This window comes from Aulonocara stuartgranti, assembly GCF_965226115.1.
Source record: "Aulonocara stuartgranti genome assembly, chromosome: 16".
Lineage (NCBI taxonomy): Eukaryota > Metazoa > Chordata > Actinopteri > Cichliformes > Cichlidae > Aulonocara > Aulonocara stuartgranti.
The window spans coordinates 36678832-36685110 of NC_138952.1; the positions used below are offsets into that span (position 1 = coordinate 36678832).

At 42.4% G+C, this 6279-nt stretch overlaps 1 long non-coding RNA gene across 1 annotated transcript; it reads right to left on the bottom strand.

Moving 5' to 3' along the window:
• Positions 1 to 2559: 2559 nt before the first annotated feature.
• LOC309691325 lies at positions 2560 to 3943 on the bottom strand. Its single transcript, XR_014271959.1, has 3 exons — positions 3627 to 3943; positions 2750 to 2837; positions 2560 to 2648 (listed from the first exon to the last, which is right to left on the bottom strand). It is a non-coding gene; the product is annotated as an uncharacterized lncRNA (long non-coding RNA).
• Between the last annotated feature and the right edge of the window lie 2336 nt (positions 3944 to 6279).

Sequence of the window (6279 nt, forward strand, 5' to 3'; positions counted from 1 at the left end):
TGATATATTAAATCTCCAGTTTTTTCTTGGCGTAGTATTATTCTTGTGCATTAGTGTTAAAGATACAGGACCATGATCGCTGACAGCTATAGGGTGAATCTCAGTGTCTGAAATGTCATTCAGCAGTGAGCTGCTGACCAAAAAATAATCCAGACGAGAGTAGGAGTGATGGACATGTGAGAAAAAAGTATATTCCTTACTGGTGGGGTGAAGGGAGCGCCATGCATCGCAAAGACCAAAGTCACTCATATACTGTTTGATTATATTTGTGGACTGCCAATTACGCGGAGTTCCCGCTGTATTGAGCCTATCCATGTCTTCATTTAGTCCAAGGTTGAGGTCACCTCCAAGAACAAGTGTGCCATCTAAGTGTTCAGAGAGTGCACTGAAAAAACCGTGAAAGAATGAGGGATCATCAACATTTGGACCATATACACTTGCAATACATAGCTTTTTATCACGTATAGATAGTTTAATGATTAAGAATCTGCCCTCTGGATCTATAACTGTATCGAGTACTGTGAAATTAATATTTTTATGTATTAAAATTGCTACTCCCCTTTGTCTAGAATTATAACAAGCTGAGAACACATTGGGAAACTCAGGTGTTTTAAGTTCATTCGAACCTCTAAGAGGTCTGTGGGTCTCTTGTAAAAGGACAACATCTGCCTGTAGTTTTTTGAGTTGGTTAAATATTTTTAACCTCTTTTCTCTGGAGCCAGCTCCATTTATATTCCATGTAATGAACCTCAGTGCACCCATAGATGTTTGTGTATAACTAGGGATGTATGCTGTGTGCGTCGCTTAGCCAGGTGGAGAGAATACGTCACTTGTTCATAAATAAAGAGAAGGAGAGAGAGAAAAAATGTGTGGCGAGATGCTCCCTGAGTCTGACTTTGTGTTTGCATAGTTACTAATATGAGTAGGCTTGGCTTAAGTGTGTGTGTGTATCTTATATGACTGTGTGCGCTGTCTGACTGATGTAAATGTGCTGCCGTTGAGCGCATGGTGCGTATGTGTCGAAATAAAGGATGTTTGTGGATGAGTGTCGAAGCAGGTGATCGAGGCAGTGAAAGGAATAAAGAAAGAAACCAAGGACAGGGGTGAGCAGCATAAAACCAAGAGGGGGAAAAGAGAGGGAAAAAAAAAAACAGAAACAAAACGTAAACATTCCAATTAAATCACTGACGGAGAGTGACGGTGTTAATTCTGCTATGAAATCACACTTTAAGATGCGATTTGATACTGGTAAGTTAAACAGATGTTAATGCAAGTTAGTGTGAGTGGATAGGGAAATGGTGCAGCTGATTCTTATCTGGTGTGAGGTTAATACAGCCACGGAGTGATGTTGGGGTCGCGGTGGAGCTGTCCGTCCACGTACAGCCGGTCCACAGCGATGACAGCGCGGGAGCCCTTCTGGATGAAGCCGCGTCGGATTGGGAAGAGGACCCTGCGTCGTTCCAAGATCTCTTTGGGGAACTGGTCGTTCACGCTGAAGTCCGTTCCTTTTAATTCCCTGCCGCGGCTTTTCACATGTTGCTTTTGTTTGAAGTGGCCGAATTTGGCCACGATAGGACGTGGTCTCCCGGCCGTAGCCCGAATGGGGCCGAGGCGATGTACCCGATCGAAGACGATGTTCTTCACAGTGTCCTCCGGCAGCTTCAGGTGGGTTTTGATGAAGCTTTTTACCGTGGTCTCCGCGTCCTCTCCAGCGGCTTCTGGAATACCAGAAAATACCAGATTATCACGCATGCTACGAGCTTGTAGATCGATAACTGTTTCTTTTATTTTTTTATTTTCTCTATTGAGCTGGGTAACATTATCTGTGAGACATTTCACCGACTCCCTTAGCGTGGCATTTTCAGCAGCGAGCGTTTCCACCTGCTGCTGGCTGTACTCCAGGGATTCTCGCAAGCATTTAAATTCTCGGTGAAGAATCTCCACCAAGGACAGCCTTGCGTCGAAACTGGACAATCGCTTGTCGATTGACTCCAATATGTCGGCAATATCTTTGCCGGCTGGCGATGTTGAGCCGGGGGAATCTGCCGGGCGTTGTCTTTTCGACGACGGCGTCTCAGCTTTGGCCGGGGAAGCTGCACACGGGGTCTTCTTCATCACGAGATCCTGAAAGCACTGATCGATGTAATCTTGGAGAGTCTCTAAACTCTCCTCGTTGTTCTCCAGGGTGTTGGAGATTATTTAGACAAATAGTGTTAGTTATAAGACAATTGATAAGTGTATTTGGTAATGCTGAAGCTTAAATGAATTTGTTCAAATCTAAACTACCATTTGCTTTAATTTTCCGCCAAAATCTCCGGCGTCTGACGTCAGTTACAACATGAGTCGCTTACCTTGTCCGTCACTTCCGTCACTTACTCAACATGTTCTTTATTTCAACTGTTAATTGGTCTTGTTTAGAACTTACCTTACCTACCTGTCTTACCTACCTGGTAGGTTTCTTCTTCATTCGGCATTCCTTCTCATGGAATACTTTGGGAGTTACACGTGACTGACATGAATGAGTGCCCTCTGTGTCAGCTCAAAGAACAAAGCAGTGCAAAGAGGAAGTGAGTCGCCTGATTGACAGGGTGTAGCCGAGCCCTCTGTGGGGCTGCTGGAGTTATCTCGTTGGACCTACTGCCCTTTCTCTGTGGAGGAGAAGTCAAGTTTGGGAATTAGACTACACAGAACGTGCTTCATCAAGTTTTAGCTGCAGGATAAAAAGAACTGTTGGTGGACTCATCCTCACCACAGATTCAACCCAAAGTTTAACAGTGTGGTGAAGGGGAGAAGTGGGGCTGACGGCAGGAACCAACCAGGAGCTGATGTGAATACACCTGAGGGAGGAGCATCTTTTAAAACGCAGTAAAATATATATATATGTACGAGAGAGTTCCTCTGCTGTCGCTGATTGAACCCCTAAAAACAACAGCTGTGGTCGTCAGTAGGGCTGCAACGATACACAATTCATGGTTCGGTTCGGTACTTTGGTGTCACGGTTCGATATTTTTTCAATACAAAAAAATGTTCATGCTTTTTTAATTTGTCATTTATTAAAATTATAAATAGATATTTTAACTCAAAAGTACAGTTTTTAAATTTAATGTTGCTGAAACAACAAAGTAATAAAATAATAAATCTATCTGAGAAATCACTCATCTTTGGAAAAGAGAGTTTATTACAGAGAAATGGCTCTTTCCAAAATAAAAGCTCTACTATACGCTTCTTCTGGGCTATATTCTCAGCAGCATATTAAACATATCAGGTCCCCATAAGGAGAATCCTGTGCTAACGGCTGTCTAAATGACTCGGGTAAAGTTTGTAGCATGGTGCTTGTTGTTTTTGTCTGCTTCCACTTGTCTTTGCACTAGGATGCTGTCGGAGTAAATGTGCAGTCATATTCGTTGTGTTCCCACTAGTGCTGTCAGCGTTAATCTGAAATGACGTTAACGCCACAACACGGCAAATCTCCGTTAACGAGCTACCGCGGATCGCCCCGTGCGTGGGGCTGGACGGCCAACACGTTAACGAGCTAACTGCGCTAACACGCTAGTTCCCACCCATGTAATTGAGCATTGCATGGCACATCCAACATACTGTTTTACTTTAGTCCATGACTCGCTTACCTTCAGGGTCATTCGTCACATGAAAACCAAAATAATTCCAAAGGCCAGATCTGAATGAGGGTGGGGGAGGTTCAATTTGCCATGTTGCAATGAGAGCTTAACTTCTGTCTCGCTAGCTTGCGCTGCGCTCAGTGGATCTGCGCTCGACAGTGCAGCCTAGGCGGAGTAGTCAAGCGCAGATCCACTGAGCGCTCAACACAGACAGCATCGTCAGAAGGAAAGTTGATAAAATAAATTACAAATGTTGTATTGTTCGATACATATGCGTACCGAACCGAAAGCACTGTATCGAACGGTTCAATATCGATACGAGTATCGTTGCACCCCTAGTCGTCAGTGTTACACATTCACGTTTTCTCTCTGTTCAAATAATTCCTTCATGCCTTGAGAAAGCTCAGACTGCATTCAAGACTTTTGCTTCCTAATAACCACACATCTATAAATATGCAGCTTCTTACAGCTCACTCTGACTCCAGTTTAACACAAGTAGTGTCATAGATGTTATGTCTCCTCACCGTGTTAGAAACACAGTGGGAATAGATAACGTGAACATTTGACAGGATACGTTTGCAATTCAATTTCAAGGAAAACAAGAAGAGAAGGCAAACGTCAGGGTAAACACTGCTGTCAGAGCTATGGACACAGCTGGTGTCAGTGACTGTGGCAGGAGCTCTGTGGACAGTAAGAAGCTCACCTTGAAGGAGTTTGCAGAACCTTTCCATCATCAGAGGTGGCAAAGGTACAGACACTCGTTACTTTAGTAGAAATACTTTTATATACAAGCTTAAACCTCAATCAGGAAAAAACCTCCCATTGTACACAGAGCAGAATGTAAGCTTGACATTTCCAGGTTATCAAACCCCACTGAGCATCCTCCCCTTTAATTCTGAGCTCTCTTCTTCCTCCTTCTTTCTTATCTTTCTCCGAGTGAAGTTAGCTCGTTCTTTAAAAGCAGCTGGACCTGTAGCTAGCACACAAACTGAGGGACAAAGTTTACCGTTTGTGTGTTTGCTGTTTGCTGAGCTGATAGAAATGTTGCATTTGAAATTACCTGCCACTTTGAAAATGTCATTCCCTTTATGCTCGTGCCTCCTCAGTAGGGACAGCTGCTGAAGCACTGTGACCACAACCTCTGGTCATCTGCAGTTGTTCCGGTGTTGTGCCAAAAATAATAACTCCCTGCAAATGTCTAAAACCAAATAAAGAGTCCGTGTTAAAGATGTAAGGAGTACAGAGAACAGATATTTGTGTCAAAACAATCCCAGCTTTGACCTTCTCAGTCATTCTGTCATGCAGCCCCATTTCTTTTGTGTCCTGTGGGCTTAGTTAGCATCAGGTCATTTTCATGGTATTGTTTTGAGTTAATCAAATGAATTCTTTTATGGTCAGAACAACTTAGCAGCGTAACTTCTAATGAAACTATTTTCTTTTGCCATACTTGCTGTGAAAACCAGATGACTTTGTGTGGATATTGTAGAGCAGCTGGGTTTGATGGCCTGACTGGATTCTAACTAATGATGACAAAAATTAACCAGTCAGCATGAGGATTCTACACGATTCGACAATATATAATATATATAATTATAATGTTGCCTCTAAAAAGTAGTCTAACATTCCCCCATATACTGGGGCTCCCATTCATTTACAGTAAAGACCTTTAAAGGACATTTTGTTCAAATCTTTGTCCATTTACAGAGGTTCTAGTTTCATTCTTATGAAACATCATCTATAATCTGCTGTATAGAAAGTTTTATTGATAAAATGCTGGTTGTTAACAGTATTGTGTCATAATAAATGTGTTTACAGAGTGAGGACAATTATATCCCTTTGAGCCTAATGACAATGTGTTGACACTTGGTTAATTCAATGCTTAGATTTCGATTCTGTATTTAAACTGCGGCACATTTAGATGGAAAATATCTCATTTGTATATATACACAAACAAAAGAAATGTATCTTCATTTTGTAATAAACTGGGAGGGTCATATCTGTATCAGTGGTAAACGTCTGGCAAAGGTTACAGACCCGTAACGCCTTTAAACTCATCATTTCCTCATCTTTTTCTTATTTGCTGTTACATTGTACCAGATACGTCGTGTATTTCAGAACGACAGAACGACCTTTTATACAGTGGGGCAAAAAAGTATTTAGTCAGCCACCGATTGTGCAAGTTCCCCCACCTAAAATGATGACAGAGGTCAGTAATTTGCACCAGAGGTACACTTCAACTGTGAGAGACAGAATGTGAAAAAAAAAATCCATGAATCCACATGGTAGGATTTGTAAAGAATTTATTCGTAAATCAGGGTGGAAAATAAGTATTTGGTCAATAACAAAAATACAACTCAATACTTTGTAACATAACCTTTGTTGGCAATAACAGAGGTCAAACGTTTACTATAGGTCTTTACCAGGTTTGCACACACAGTAGCTGGTATTTTGGCCCATTCCTCCATGCAGATCTTCTCGAGAGCAGTGATGTTTTGGGGCTGTCGCCGAGCAACACGGACTTTCAACTCCCGCCACAGATTTTCTATGGGGTTGAGGTCTGGAGACTGGCTAGGCCACTCCAGGACTTTCAAATGCTTCTTACGGAGCCACTCCTTTGTTGCCCGGGCGGTGTGTTTTGGATCATTGTCATGTTGGAAGACCC